Here is a 15,826-nt window from a genome sequence, read left to right on the forward strand (position 1 = left end):
ATGCCTCTGCTGACCCAGCCCAACCAGGTGTTGGACAATTACGCCGAGTTTTGCCGTCAGTTTCAGGCCATGTTTGAGGAACCTGTTCAAAGCCAAACAGCAAACAGACGTTTGAGAGAGTTGAAGTAGAGGCATGGCTCACTCATGGATTATATTGCTAGTTTTTGGGTGGTTGCTCAGGATGTACAATGGAATGAGACAGCACTATTAGACCAGTTCCAGGAGGGTTTGTCGTTGGAGCTCCTGGATGAGTTGGCATGCACTGAATGCCCTCACACCCTTCAGGAGCTCATGCATTTGTGTCTTTGTATCTATGCTAGACTTCAGCAGTGACAGGTGTGACGACGGACAGAGACTGTATCTGTTACCAGCAAGATGGCACCCTTTGTGGAAGTGCATTTTGAGGAACTCATGCAGTTGGGGGCTAGCCTCCCTCGCCTGACTCAAGTAGAAAAGAATAAATGTTGTGATGGTTTATGCCTCTATTGTGGCAATCAAGGCCATTTTGCGGCCAAGTGTCCTTTTAAGACATCCACAGCAGTGATATCTGTGGTGGCGGGAAACGAGCATCGCTCAGCCTACAGGGGTCTGCAGGTCGGGGTGTAAAGTCCATAGGCCCGCCATCTTCACCAACCTTGCCACCCTCGCCACCTTTGACATCTTCGACATCACCACAATCGCTATTGATGAAGCATCTTGTGCTGAAAGCAAGTGTGTTTGGGCCTGGTATGGGAGTGGTGGAGATCCCAGCTTTGGTCAACTCAAGGGCCACAGCCAATTTCATGGATGCTCATTTTGTTAAGCAGTGGTTCATTCCTCAGCCACAGGTATCCCCACCAGTAATAGTGGAGATGATTGATGGTCGGCCCCTCAGTTCGGGACCTGTGGTTGCTGCAACCAAACCCCTTTGCATGCGTATTGGGCAGCATGTGGAGGAAATTGTGTTTTACGTTGCCGCAGTGCCTCATTTTCCAGTGGTGCTAGGTTTGGAATGGTTACAGGCCCATGATCCACAGATTCTCTGGTTGTCTGGAGCTGTGCAGTTCCTTGTTAGGAAGTGTGCCATCCATTGCTTGTGCTCCTGTGCAGGGAGTGTGGCTACGCCCGTGGACCTGGATCTACCTGCAGCGTTGGTGGACTTTGCTGATGTGTTTGGGGAGAAGGAGGCGGATCAGTTGCCTCTGCATCGGGCATATGACTGTCCAATTGACTTGTTGCCTGATGCAAAATTGCCGGTGGGTCGGATGTATTCCCTGTTGGAACCGGAGTTGGCCACGTTGCAGGATTTTATGGACAAGAACCTCCGGAAAGGGTTTATCCAGCCTTCTACCTCCCCATTGGCTGCACCAGTGCTTTTTGTGAAAAAGAAATCGGGGGAGCTGCATTTGTGTTGTGATTACTGCAAGTTGAATGCAAACACAGTGAGGAATTGGTACCCGCTTCCCCTCATCCCTGAAGTGATTGAGCGGCTTCGTCAAGCTAAGATCTTTACGAAGTTGGACTTGTGTGGGGCCTACAATCTGGTTCGCATTCGTGCAGGGGACGAGTGGAAAGCAGCTTTCCGGATGAGGTACGGGCATTTTGAGTATATCGTGATGCCTTTTGGATTAACCAATGCCCCAGCTGTGTTCATGCATTTCATGCACGATGTTTTCCATAATTTGTTGGATCAATTTGTGGTCATTTATTTAGATGACATTTTGATTTACTCAGACTCCCTGCAGGAACATTGGCAGCATGTGCGGCTGGTGTTGCAACGTTTGCGTGATAACCACCTGTTTGCTAAACGTGAGAAGTGTCAGTTTGCACAAACCATGATTGAATTCTTGGGGCATCGTATTTCACCTGCTGGGGTGGAAATGGACCCAGAAAAAATTCAATCATTGCAGGAGTGGGGACCTCCACAGAGGGTTAAGGATGTGCAATGACTGTTGGGGTTTGTGAACTACTACCACACATTTATTCCCCGCTTTGCTGCCTTGACTGCTCCCCTTTGTAATTTGCTCAGGAAGGTGGAGAAGTTCCATTGGGGTGCTGAGGAGCAGGCAGCTTTCGAGGTGTTGAAAGTCGCCTTTGCTTCTGAGCCTATGCTCAAACACCCTGATCCAGGCCAGCCATTTGTGGTGGAAACAGATGCTTCTGACGTGGCTGTTGGTGCGGTGCTCCTCCAGGCCTATGCTCCCGCATGCACCTTGTTCCTGTGCACTTATTATTCCTGTAAGTTGTCAGCTCCAGAGCGCAACTATACGATTTGGGACAAGGAGCTATTTGCAGTTAAGGTCACTTTTGAGACATGGCGGCACCACCTGGAGGGGGCTCATCACCAAACAAAAGGTTCGGACGGATCATCGCAATTTGGAACACCTACGTACAGCTCAGACATTGAACCAGCATCAGGTGAGATGGTCCTTATTCTTTGCTCAATTCGATTTCCGGGTGACCTATGTTCTGAGTGGAGGGAATCAAAGCACCGATAGCCTCTCTCGGAAGCCTGAGTATACCCGAAGGCATGGTAAAATCTGGGGCAAGATCATTCCGTTGGAGTGATTTGTGGCCACCAAGGAACCTGTGGACCTTCCAGTGAGGATTCAGGAAGCGCAGTGGCAGGACCCATTTGTAGCAGCGAGATGTCAAGAATTGGATGAAAATGGGAGACAAGAAACTCCTTGGCCATATATTGGGGACCTGTTTTGGTTCCCTGATCGCATTTATGTGCCTGGAGGTCCTCTTCGTGGCCTTATCCTACGTCAATGTCATGATAGTCCGGTGGCAGGACACTTTGGGGTGTTCAAAATACTGCACCTTATCTCTAGGACATTTTGGTGGCCGAGACTTAAACATGATGTGTCAGGATAGGTGGTGTCCTGTGGGATCTGTCGCCAAGCCAAGTATGCTTCTGGTGCGCCCCCTGGTCTCTTGCAGCCCTTGCCTGCACCAGAACGATTGTGGGAGGCAGTTTAATTGGATTTCATCGTTGAGTTACCACCATTGAATGGTGCCACAACCATTTTGGTGGTGATGGATATGTTGACTAAAATGGCCCACTTTATTCTGTGTGCAGGTCTTGCATCAGCCAAGATAACGGCTCATTTGTTTATCTACCATGTTTTCCGGTTGCATGGGTTACCAGACCGCATGGTATCAGATCGGGGGGTACAATTTATGGCATGCTTCTGACGGACCCTACTCATGAAACTGCAGGTTCAGGCGTGTCTGTCATCTGCTCATCACCCCGAAACTGATGGGGGGACAGAATGAATGCTATTTTGGAGTGGGACCTCCGCTGTTTCAGCAATACTCAACAAGACAATTGGGTGGAAGTGCTGCCAGTGGCAGAATTTGCTTATAACAATGTTCAACATGCATCCACCCATGTTCCCTTTCTTTGCTCACTATGGGTTTCATCCACTACTTTTCCCTCTAGCCCTGTCTGATTCCCCAGTTCCGGCAGTGGATACGTTTTTGCAGGAGTTAAAACCCGTGCACCACATGGTCCACAATCAACTAGAGAGAGCCAAGGAAGACTTTAAACGGTTTGCAGACCGACATCATTGCGATGTTCCACCTTTAGTGGTCGGCGATTGGATTTGGCTCTACTCAATATTTACCAACAATGCGACCATCGAAAAAGCCTGATCACCATTTCTTGGGACCTTTTCTGGTCGAGGTGGTGATCAATCCTGTGGCTTATCGTCTCTCCTTGCCATGGACCATGCGTATCCATCCTGTTTTTCATCATTCCCTGTTAGTCCCTGCCTCAGCTGACAATCCGCATAGACCGGCTCCATCACTGCTAGCCCCAGTAGCCCCTCTGGGTGAGGAGGAGTATGAAATGGATAGCATCCAAGCTTCGTGCCAGTTGCGGGGCCAATTTCAGTATTTGGTGGCATGGAAATGTTATGGACCAGAGGATTTCACCTGGGTCAATGCTACTGATGTTCATGCTCCTCATTTGGTCCAGGACTTTCACGCTCTGTTTCCTCAACGTCCTCATCCACCTGGTCCAGGGGAGGGGGCCCTGCAGGGGAGGATAGTGTCATGCCCCTGGTGGAGACTGAGTCTGAGGAAGAGGAGGAACAGCCAACAGGGAGTGGGAGTGTGGCTCCAGAGGTGGTGGAGGAGGCTGGGGAAGGGCAGAGGCCGGCTGAGCAGTCGGAGGAGGATCCAGGCCCATCCCCTATCCATCCTAGGTCATGCAGGGAGGAGAGAATCAAGGAAAAGTGAGATCTACTCAAGAGGAGATTACCATGATCCTCCTCGTGCCTTGCAGGTGGGAGCTATGTATATAAGTTTGCAACTGCGCAGTTAGAATTTGCAGGAGTCAATTTAGTGTTCACCTTGAAAGAGGTTTATCTTTGCTGGCATTCTTCCCATGGACTTTTCTTGGTTATTTTCCTGAAGTTTATGATTAGTTATCTTGGCTTGCTTCAGAATTCTCATCAATGTGGTTTGTTTTGGTTTTCTGTTTGCCTCATTATTTACTTTTGTGACTTTAAACTGTGCCTAATAAAACAGTGAAGTTAAGTTGAAGGCCTTACTGGACTTTAATATATGTTTTGGGTTTTGGGTTATTTTGAGAGACTACGGGTCATCACAGAAATGGTATAGAGTCTCTTACTTAAGCAGGGGTAGGACTAATAGACCTCCAAGATCCCTTCCAGCTCTATTCTGGTTTATTGATTGAAATGCTTTATGGAATGAAATGCTTTAACATTGGATGTAAACAATAGACTCAAAAGTTAATTTTGTGAATGGCGGTCTGTATAGGTAGATTGTGTTTACAAATGTTATGGAAGTTTGCCAGATAAGACAGACTGAACTGAAAATAGATTTAAAAAGAACAGGCTACAAGAATGATATGGTAAAAGAATGCTACACTGGAATGAAACTAATTGTTATATTAATAATAAGATACCAAAGGAATGATCTGGATAATTTTCCTATACTGAATTTACAAAAGAGACTTGTTAAAGTTTTAAGAATTTTGTAAGAAGCAACAAAGAAAAAAAAAGTTCAAGGATATTTGAAGGGATTCCAGATCAAGTTACAAGGAATTGGAAGTTGATTTATTTGATCATAGTTAAAATAGATACATTATTTTTCCTGGTAAAGAACTTTTGCTGACCAGGTCTGAATGTCAAGACTTTAAAGATTTATTTATAGATAAAGAGCTGATTTATGGAAAGAAGAGATAATTTATTGTATTTTAAATGAAAGTGATTACTAAAATTGTTTATATTTGTGATGAATGGGAAAGTAATTTTTTTTCTTTATTATATTCTTTGTTTTTCTTGTATTTTTTTATCCTGTTTTTTCCCTGCATTTTCTATTCTAATGCTTTTATTTATTACTATAAAAATCTTGGCCCTCATTTACTCATAAGGTGTATATTAACAGTAAAAAAGAGCAACCAAACTCATAATTAAAAACAGATTTCCTTTCTGGTTCAGGCCTGTTTCATAATCGAACCATTATTTAAGTTTGATTTTGTTATTATTATTAGCTTTGTGTTTCCCTGTTCTAGTGGAAGAGATTAATAATAGTATTTTTCTGGCTATATTCAACAATATCTGAGGCCACAGCAGATTTAATTATAGTTCCATGGTTCCTAGCAGCCTCACAAGTATAGTTGACAACATCCCCAAATTTAAGATTCTATACAATCTATTTCCCCCTATTGTTCCTGATGCCCTCGGTTTGTGCTATGAATGCTGTGGAAATAATTTAGCTTGGGGAATAGCAAATAATCTTCTAAGATAGAAACAAGGTATCTAACACTACTTCTAATGCACAGGCAGGAGAAAATATCAGGGTTTGAATGGAAAGAGACAGAGTTCTAGGTTTTGTCATATTTATTTCATTTATTGTATTTACATAGCCATTCTATCTCACAAGAGGTGACTTTTCTTAAAATTAAGTTGGGGTACAATGAGACCTAAACTTTGAATGATCTTGTAATTGAAAATTAAATTGGTGTATTCAATAAAGAGTATGCAGTATTTAAATATTTTCCTTACTTCTTCCCTATTACTGAGGACATTTGGTCTTTCACTAGAATTGACCTTGCTCAAAACAGATGGCTTAGTGATGGAGTTTTTCCTGCAGGTAGAACTCCAAACATCCCCTATTAAATTTATCTCAAATAGTGGATGATGTGGAAGATCCTGTAATACTGCTATTGGTCAGAATATTGGACATTCCCATATAAAGGGCGTCATGCTTTATGTAAGTAGTGTTAATAAATGAGCAATATGCACAAATAATTTTCCCTTTCTTACAGGACAGCTCAGGATATCATGTCTGAATTACAAAAGTCTGCACTATCACTAGATGGCATCATTTTTTATATTCCCCTGTTGCCATTTCTGTACGTAAATTTCTGTGGCCTAAATGTGGTAGCCCTAAAATAGTTCCTGAAATCTAGTCATAACATTTGTTTTTTATGAACCATTCAAACTAATGTTGACTGGAGGATGACCTCCTAAAGACATCATTGTCCTCAGTATAGCCTTTGGAGAAAAGTATCATTCATTACCTGCCAAATATCTGATTTCCTGCCCTTGGATGCTGGGAACTGTGTATTATTGCATTGTTTTGTCTCCATGCTGAATAAATCTAATGAAATCAGATGGATGTGATGAAGCTGAATGCAGTTTAATTGTGCATTATTAAAATAGAGCCTGTATGGATGAATTGCAGGGGAAAATGTTCTTTTGTCATGAGAAGTGCTGTCAGTTCACTGATACCATGAATTGATTACTTAGTTAAACATGAAGACATGGCTGAATTGTGCAAGTCAGTTATGGTTTGAGGACAGATATGCCCTTTCCTCAAGACTTAAACACAATACCTTCTTTGTATTTCTGTGGTAATTTGATTGAATTGAATAATTGATTTGGGTGCCTGAGTTCCATATTTCCTTACTCAAACAAACTTGGACTTTTTTTGGAATTTTCAGTAATCAGGATTAAGCCCTTCACCTCAGCTCACCAAGCAGCCAACTTAATAAGATTTGAACACTTCAGGATGAGATCACAAAAGCAAATTTTCTGCAGAATGAACAAGAGGGAAAGCTACTTTACCCCAGTTCTTGGGGAAAATGGCATGTGCTTGAATATTGTGTCTATATTTCTGCTTTTTAATTCTCCTTTGTATGATATAGTATTTACTACAAATGTATTGTATTACTTACAGGGTCTTTATAAAATTATTGTATTAATTGGGTCACTTCCAAAGTTCCCCTGCTATTTCATAGGCTTACAAAAGTACAGGCTACATGTAGACCAGTGAAATTCTTCACTTCATTCCATCTGGTCTGTTGCACTTGTCATCTTTTATCTTTATATTTTATCCTTTACTGATTTTATAATAACTTCTTTTATTATTGTGAATCTAGCCCCAGAGCCACTGAGAATCAGGTGGCATACAAGTTTATTAATAATAATAATAATAATAATAATAATAATAATAATAATAACAACAACAACAACAACAACAACAACAACAACAACAACCAGGTCCTTGGGAAGGACTTGATAGGTGGATGAAAATGTCAAATTCAGTCTAACCATCTGGCTGTGTGATAAACAGTAGCAATAGCAATAGTACTTAGACTTATATATTGTTTCATAATGTTCTTCAGCACTCTCTTAAGCAGTTTACAGAGTTAGCATATTGCCCCCAACAATCTGGGTCCCCATTTTATCAATGGATGGATGGCTAAATAAACCTTGAGCCAGTCAGGATCAAACTCCTGACAGTAGCCAGAGTTAGCCTGCAGTAGTGCATTCTAACTACTGCACCACTACTATTAATAATAATAATACCATGCTACAGTAGACTAGAAGAAAATCACAAAATATCAAGATCTGAAAATGAAAATTGAAACATAGCATAAACTGGTTATGGGGGTTCCAGTGGGTATGTTGGATGCCAAACAAAACATCATTTAGAAAATCTGCACATTGACAAAATTTCTATCAATTGCAAAAGGCCAGACTGCTTGGATCTGCACATATTACATACTATGCACATGATATCTTAGGTTTTTGAGAAGAGCTCAGTGTGCATGAAGGCCAAAACTAGCTAAAGAACTGGCCTCGGTGACTTCCCATTGCTGTAATCAGATTATAATAATAGTTCTGGTCTGGAGTATTGTAGGAAATGAAAATAGTTGCTTTTGTTCTCTTTGAGTCCTACAGAATTTGCTATTTTCACTACATCTAAGGTTACTGAATTGTTTTTAAAGAAAAATGACCTATATAAATTTAAGATAAATTTAACCAGTTCTTGTCATCATATTTGCTTAACATTAATAAGATTTTTATAAACTATTAGACTTACCAATACAATTTTTCCATGGATGGACCTATTGAATATGGATAATTGAAAAGTTTGCATTCCTTCTTAAGCATATTTTTTCTCTCTTTGTCTTTACACACACATGCACACATGCACACACATGTACACATGCACACATGTCTTTATAATCACACAAATTTTCATAGTTTTAAATAAATGGAAATTTATGGATAATTTAAAAAAAAAATCAATTTGGGACCAGATCCAAAAGAAACTGACATAAGTTCTTTTTGTATGTGTGTTGTGTGTGTTTATACAGAAGAAATGGGTGAACAATACAGAAATGTTTGCCATTTCAGTATTTCATAATGCCACATAGTTGTTTGAACAGAATTTTCTAGTTTTGTGATGGGAAATGACAAGTAAAAGTACAGATAGTCCTTGGTACTGTATATGGTGACATTTGGAACCAGAATTTCCACCACTAACTACATAGTAATAAACAATGTCATCTGATCACACTGCTTAGATCATGTGACCATGGGATGCTGTGATGTAATTGCAAGCTGGTTGCCAATGGCCCAGATCATGATCAACTGACTGAAGATGCTGCGATGGCCACAACTATGAGGTCCTGTCATAAATATTATTTGTTTAGGGCCATTGTATGTTTGAAAAGTCACTGAATGGTGTTAAGCGAGGACTATCTGTAGTCCTATTTAAAAAAATAATCTCATTTTTTAAAAAACTATTCTTATTTAGGTACATAAATTTCCCCCCAAATGAGAATATTCTGTTCAACCTCTCATAGGTGGAGAATGGGACTATCTTACAGATAGCTGGAGGGTAATTATGTCACTATCTCTGGGATAGGCCACCTTCAGTTGGTAGGAAGATTTGATGCATTCCAAAAAGTAAGCAATGCACCAGATGTATTCATATCAACACTTGATGGAACTCTATTCAAATTGCTATTGTGAATGGAAAGCAAAATATATGTGTTTGGCTTAATTGCCAGGGAAAACAGAAATTCCTAGGTAAGCCATTAAAAGGATTCTCTTGTGATGGGAACTGAATTAGTTACTACGGCAAGAAATCCAACCTCAGTTGCATCATGCCTGGAAAACTTAGGCAGGGTGTGTATGAGCTGGAAGGGAGGTGGTTATTTTCGTTTAAAGAAAAGCTGTATTTTAAAGCCAACCCTTGCCCCTCCTATGATTTCAAGTGATAATTCTTTGTAACCGTTTCTGAAATGAGTTGAAATAGCTTAATACCAAGCATAGAACTGATTTTGCTGAGGGTGCAGGTTAGAATCAAGTATTGCAGGCTAATTCACTGCTCATCGCCAGGGGTTCAGTTCTGACCAGCTCTAGGTTGACTTAGCCTTCTATCCTTTCAAGGTCAGTAAAATGAGGACACAGATTGTTGGGAGCAATATGATGATTTTGTAAACCACTTAGAGAGGGCTGTAAAGCACTATGGAGTGGTATATAAATCTAAGTGCTACTGCTATTGCATGATAGATGACAAATGACTGATAGGTAAATAGTAGATAGATAGATAGATAGATAGATAGATAGATAGATAGATAGATAGATAGATAGATAGATAGATAGATGAAACTGTGCTGCAAAATATCAAAGTCCAGTAACATTTATTTTTATTAGAAAGAACAGAACAACAGAGTTGGAAAGGACCTTGGAGGTTTGCTAGTCCAACCCCCTGCAGAAGCAGGAGGCTCTATACCATTCTGGACAAATGGCGAGCCAATCTCCTCTTAAAAACTTCCATTGATGGAGCACCCACAACTTCTGAAGGCAAGCTAGTTCCACTAATTATCGTAATTGTTCTCACTGTCAAGAAACTTCTCCTTAATTTTCTAGGTTACTTCTCTTATTGTTCAGTTCCCATCCATTGCTTCTTGTCTTGCCATCTGGTGCTTTGGAAAATACTTGACATCCTCTTTTTTGTGTCAGCCCTTCAAATATTGGAACACTGCTATCGTGTCCTTCTTTTCACTAGACTAGACATATCCAATTCCTGCAACTGTTCTTCATATGTTTTAGTCTCCCAGCCCCCTTACCTTTGTTGCTCTTCTCTGCACTCTTTCCAGAACCTCAAGTGTCACTATTTTATTTATTTATCAGATTGACTGCCTACCTCACAGAGCAACAAGTAAAAACAAAAACTATATTAAAATGTTGTATCTCAGTAAAGGAGGCATTTAAAACAAGGATAGACAAATTATAGTTAAAAGAGTGGGGAGAAGACCTTCAAAGTGCTAACCAACTCCAAAGTTACAACCCCATGTAAGTTGGAAGAGTCAGTTCTTCAAACACTTCTGAAAGGTCAGGAGACTATTACTTACATCACTTGACCCCTTTCTTTGGCATTCTCAAAGTAGTTGCCATCCAGGACCTCTCATATGAGAATATGTTCACCTAACCAGCAGCACAGAAAAAGGGTAATGGAAAAATGATTATATATTTGTTATACATAAAAGACTGCTGAGTGTCTGAATGGATTGCTAGCAAAATATAAATGCATAGTTGGACACTGCTGGGAAACATAACGTGGTGTTAAGTCACATTATGTGAAACCGAGCGTCCAAGTCACAAGATCACTATTCCACTGTATTCTGAGTTAGTCAGGCCACCTTTTAAACACCACTTACAGATTGGGTATCACGGTTTAAGCATGTTTTGATCAACTAGTGCATCTCCAGAAAAGAAGGGCCACAGAGTTGAAGGTCCTAGAAATTGAGGCCTAGAAGAAAAAACAATTACTACTGACCTGCCTTCAATCGAGGATCTGTATACTGCATGAGTCAAAAAAAGGGCTGTGAACATACAGTATTTATGGATCCTGGATATAAACTGTTTCAACTCCTTCCCTCAAAACAACGCTGTAGAGCATTGCACACCAGAACAACTAGACAAAAGAACAGTTTTTCCCAAAAGCCATCACTCCATTGAACAAATAATTGCCTCAACACTGTTCAACTGTTACAAAGTCTACACTACTACTACTGTTAATCTTCTCATCACTCCTTATCACCCATCCCCTCCCACTTGTGACTGTATGACTATAACTTTGTCGCTTGTATCCTTACGATCTATATTGACTTTTTCCCTGATTTGATTGCTTATTGTACCCTGACTATCATAAAGTGTTGTACCTTATGATTCTTGACTCTTGACGAATGTATCTTTTCTTTTATGTATACTGAGAGTATTTGCATCAAGACAAATTCCTTGTGTGTCCAACCACACTTGGCCAATAAAGAATTCTATTCTATTCTATTCTATAAGGAATCATTCAAACCACTTCTTCATTTATTCTGGAATAGACAAGGTTAAGGGGAGATAATGGCAGCAATCATACTTGAAAAACTGCTAAATAGAAGATGGAATTAAAGTGTTCTCCTTTGCTCCAGAGGACAGGAGTAAGACCTATGCCTGGAAATTGCAGAGAATCAAGAATCAACTTTTGGAAGGAAGTGAGTATTGTTCAACAGAAAAAACAATTTACTTTCATATGGATGGCCTCAGTTTTGCCTTAAGCAAAAAGGATTAAAGTTTTGGGGAGCCAAGCCTCTATAAACTACCCAAGGTCAGGACAAACATGGGCATGGTGTCAGAACAAAAAATAAACCTGATGTACTGTAATTTAATTTACCGTAGATTTAAACCAAATGAAATTATTTTGCAAAAATCTTTAAAGTGTGAAATGCTCCCTGTAATCAGTTACAGCCCCCCTTCCATTAAATTGCCATCTTTTTGAAAACTCTTGCAGTGTGCCAGAATTGTTCTTATCAGATCTTGATCTGCAATTAATTCAAACATAAAAAGTTCACTGAGAAAAAGACAAATGGGACATGGAAAATACACAATGAACCCATTGTGTAATTGAACTTGTTTTCCCTCTTTCAGTTAATCAGTTCTGAATGGAAGAAGGCTTGTGTCTCTTTACAGAAAATGTAATGGTATTGTCCAAAGCTATATTTTTGACTTATTTTTATTGGCGTAAAAAGTTGTCATGTGGCACCTTTTGATATAATTGCACAGCAGAATGAATTTGTTTATCCTCTTGTAAATTGCTTAGAGAGGGCTGCAAAGCGATATATAAGTTTAAATGCCATTGCTATGCTATATGGTTTAATTTTGATGTTCTTGCTTTTTTCTTTTCATTGGAAGATCCTGAATTCCCAAAGGCAGCTACACCTCTGATTCAGCTTTTCACAGATTTATTTATTCTTATTTGTTCTTTTGGAAGAAAATTGTTGAGAATAATGTTCCACATATTAGTGGATGTGATAGAAAGGATTCCCGCCTTCAGATTTTAGCTTGTTTACTGTCTTTCAGTTTTAACTGAAAAAAAATCATCTCAGTAATAAGCTAATCTGATGTTATGTATGCAAAGGAATAAGGCGATTAGGAAAATTGTTGCTTTCTTATCTTGGGAGATCATTATCAGAAGCTTATAGAAGGATAAAAAAACTGGGAACAATGTTTTCTTGAATGAGACACATTAAGTCTCACTAGTATCACCATTTCCATTCAGCATAGCAGTTTCCAGGGCAACATTTATATACAACAGAATTTAAAAGGGGGAGGACGATCAAGCAAGTAAGTGTGCGTAACACATTAAATCATTTCTTTTCATGATAAGCCAGATAAACTGTCTGTCAGTATTACCTTATTCTGCCCAATATTCTGGCAAGTTTAGGATCTCTACAAAATGGTCCTTCCAGTTGTCATCTGTAAATCTGACTTTTGGGATATGCAACTATGGGAGAAAACAGTAGGAGGCTTACCTTATTTGGGTCTTCAATTGGGGGGGAGACTCTTAATTCTGCGTAGTAAGCAGAGGTGGTATTCAGCATGTTCTGACCAGTTCTGGAGAACCGGTAGTGAAATTTTGAGTAATTCAGACAACCAGCAAATATCACCTTTGATTGGAGATTTTACAGCACCCTTTCCCTGCTATGCCCACCAAGCCACGTCCACAGAACCAGTAGTAAAAAAAATTGAATCCCACCACTGATAGTAAGCATTTTTTTAAAACGGCTATTTCCTTAGTGTAGAAACAGACCTCCCTTTGCTGGCTGGAAATTGTGCTTAACGTCCTTGGTCAGGACTGGGGCTGAATTCTACAATTTGCTACGTAAAGCACATGGGCACAGTGTGTGGGAAAGGATTTTTTTTGTCTTCTGGTTTTTGGGGAATGGGAATTCTGGTGGCTTTCTTGTTAAAATGATTTAAAAACAGTTTTAGAACATTGATTTTATGATTTTCACCATAAAAAGATAGGGAGTCTTGACAATTGTGGGTGGAAGGGGCTTCTGGTTGCTCATTCCAATTTTAGTGTTGGGAGACCTAGTTGAGTCAGGATCCTAGATAGGTGTGCTATTGCCTTCCTCTTTCTCTTATCTCTCAGGTGGTGCTTCTTCTTTGTCCACTGACAGTAAAGCAAATGAGGAGATGACTGCAAGGTATTCTTGTAAAGGAGATTTCTGGGATGTTTTACATAAAAAGAAATAATGATCAAAACATATACACCCCTGGAATTTCGCTTATTCCTGAGGAATATTGATCCCTCTCTCTTGCCATTCCATACATTGATGAAAATAACTCTATTAAACTCTATAGTTTATTGTTTCATGGTGTCCCTCTTGGGTGGGTTGATTAATCTTATATGCTGCTTTAATGCATTTATTCAGTTGTTACACTATCCAGAATCTTTGGATTAGGCTGAGTTAAAAAAAAAACAGTTTAAATAATGCATGAATGAATAAATGCATTGGTGATCATCTCCAGAGCTGCACACATATACATAAACACACAGAGATAATGCCTTGAATAATCACTACACAAAAATCAAAATAAGAAAGCAATCTAAATCCCATATAGGCAAAGTAAAACACATACCAAGAGCATTCAAGTTAACCCGGGATTTTCTTTGTATATTCTTTTTGTTTTGTCTAATGGACTTAGTTTTTTTTTCCTACGCGTAATGGATAACTGAGAGACTGACTTCACACAGTTCAGAATTGCAAGACTTTGAAAATGCCATGAAGGCGGGGGTGGGTGGGGGGAATTCAGTGGGCTGCTCATTCTTTCCTTAGTAAGATTCTGCAGCCCCACCAAGGTGTTCCTTTTGTTTCAATCAGGTGATGCTAGAGAACAAACAATACTCCTGAAGTTAATAAGCATTGAAAAAGAGCACCTCATTTTCTAGCCCAGTACCTTTGATGCTGCTTGTTCATGTAAGGATCTGCCTCCATTGTGATTTGACTGACACGACACTTGCCTATAAATTTGAGCAATTAAGCAGGCTAGGTGGCAGCTGATAAGGAGAGGTGCAGAGAGAAAAACCCTGCCAGAAGTTACTGACTTTTGCAAACAACCATCTTCAAGCATAAGTACGACAGTGCTGATCATCAAGCTAGGTAAGAGATTTTGCTACCGTTTCCAGATGCAAGTCACTCCTTCAGCCCCGTTTTTTTTTTTTTGAGACAAATAAGAAGACAAAGCGCAAGTCAATCAAGGACCCAAAATATTAATAACCATAAAATATGTTTTATTTAAACATTATGTTCGTGAACCAATGACTCGGTTTCTAGATATAAGATGTGTACATATTGACAGAGAGCTGTGTGACATAGTAATTGAGGTGATGGATTAGATGTGGGGAGATCCAAGTGCTATCTCTCCCTCAGGCACAGAAGCCAGCTGGGGACCTTGGGCCAGTCAAACACAAATGAGGCTCTGTGACAAACGGACTTTTAAACAACACTCCCCCTTGCTTCACTATTCGGAACTAGGGAAATGCTGTGCAGAAACAAATTGATCTTGCAACCAAATAGAACAAATGCTAAAGAATACCACTGCCACCAAAGAAGCTTAAAGATATTAAGGAACTAATTCTCATAGAAAGGGTAAAGACAGTTCAATATTGGTTTTGAATTATGTCACACTGAAACTCTTTGGAATGAGTAGAAACTGAAGAGATATAAAAATTGACTATCTTATATTTCCAATTTTTAAGATGAAAGAATTTCAAGAAACAGAAGTCCTTTAGGTGGTCTGAATATTATTTTCTGAAATCCTGCTTTTACACTGTCTCATTTAGGTTTCCTACTAGTCTTGTGATAATTTTTTATTATGTTTTCCCTGGCTGCTGCTCATTCTATCTTTCTAAATTGATGGTTTCATTTCAGATGATAAACAAGTTGATGTCAGATTGCTATAATCACATGTAAATCAGTAAGATGGATTGATCAATTGTGTGTCATCAAGTCATTTTTGACCTAATAGATAGAAAATCCATAGTTTTATATAGATAGAAAATACATAGATCTCCATGACAATCTATCCTTAACCTGTTCTTCGAGGAGTCTCAGGGGTGCACATGCACTGCGGTAACTAAGTCTGCCCATCTTACAATAGTAATAGCACTAAGAGTTATATACCACTTTATAATGCTTTACAGCCCTCTCTAAGAGATTTACAGAATCAGCATA

Source organism: Pseudonaja textilis, chromosome 1 (genome assembly GCF_049901715.1).
Source record: "Pseudonaja textilis isolate UNSWEBS1 chromosome 1, rPseTex1.2, whole genome shotgun sequence".
Taxonomy (NCBI): domain Eukaryota; kingdom Metazoa; phylum Chordata; class Lepidosauria; order Squamata; family Elapidae; genus Pseudonaja; species Pseudonaja textilis.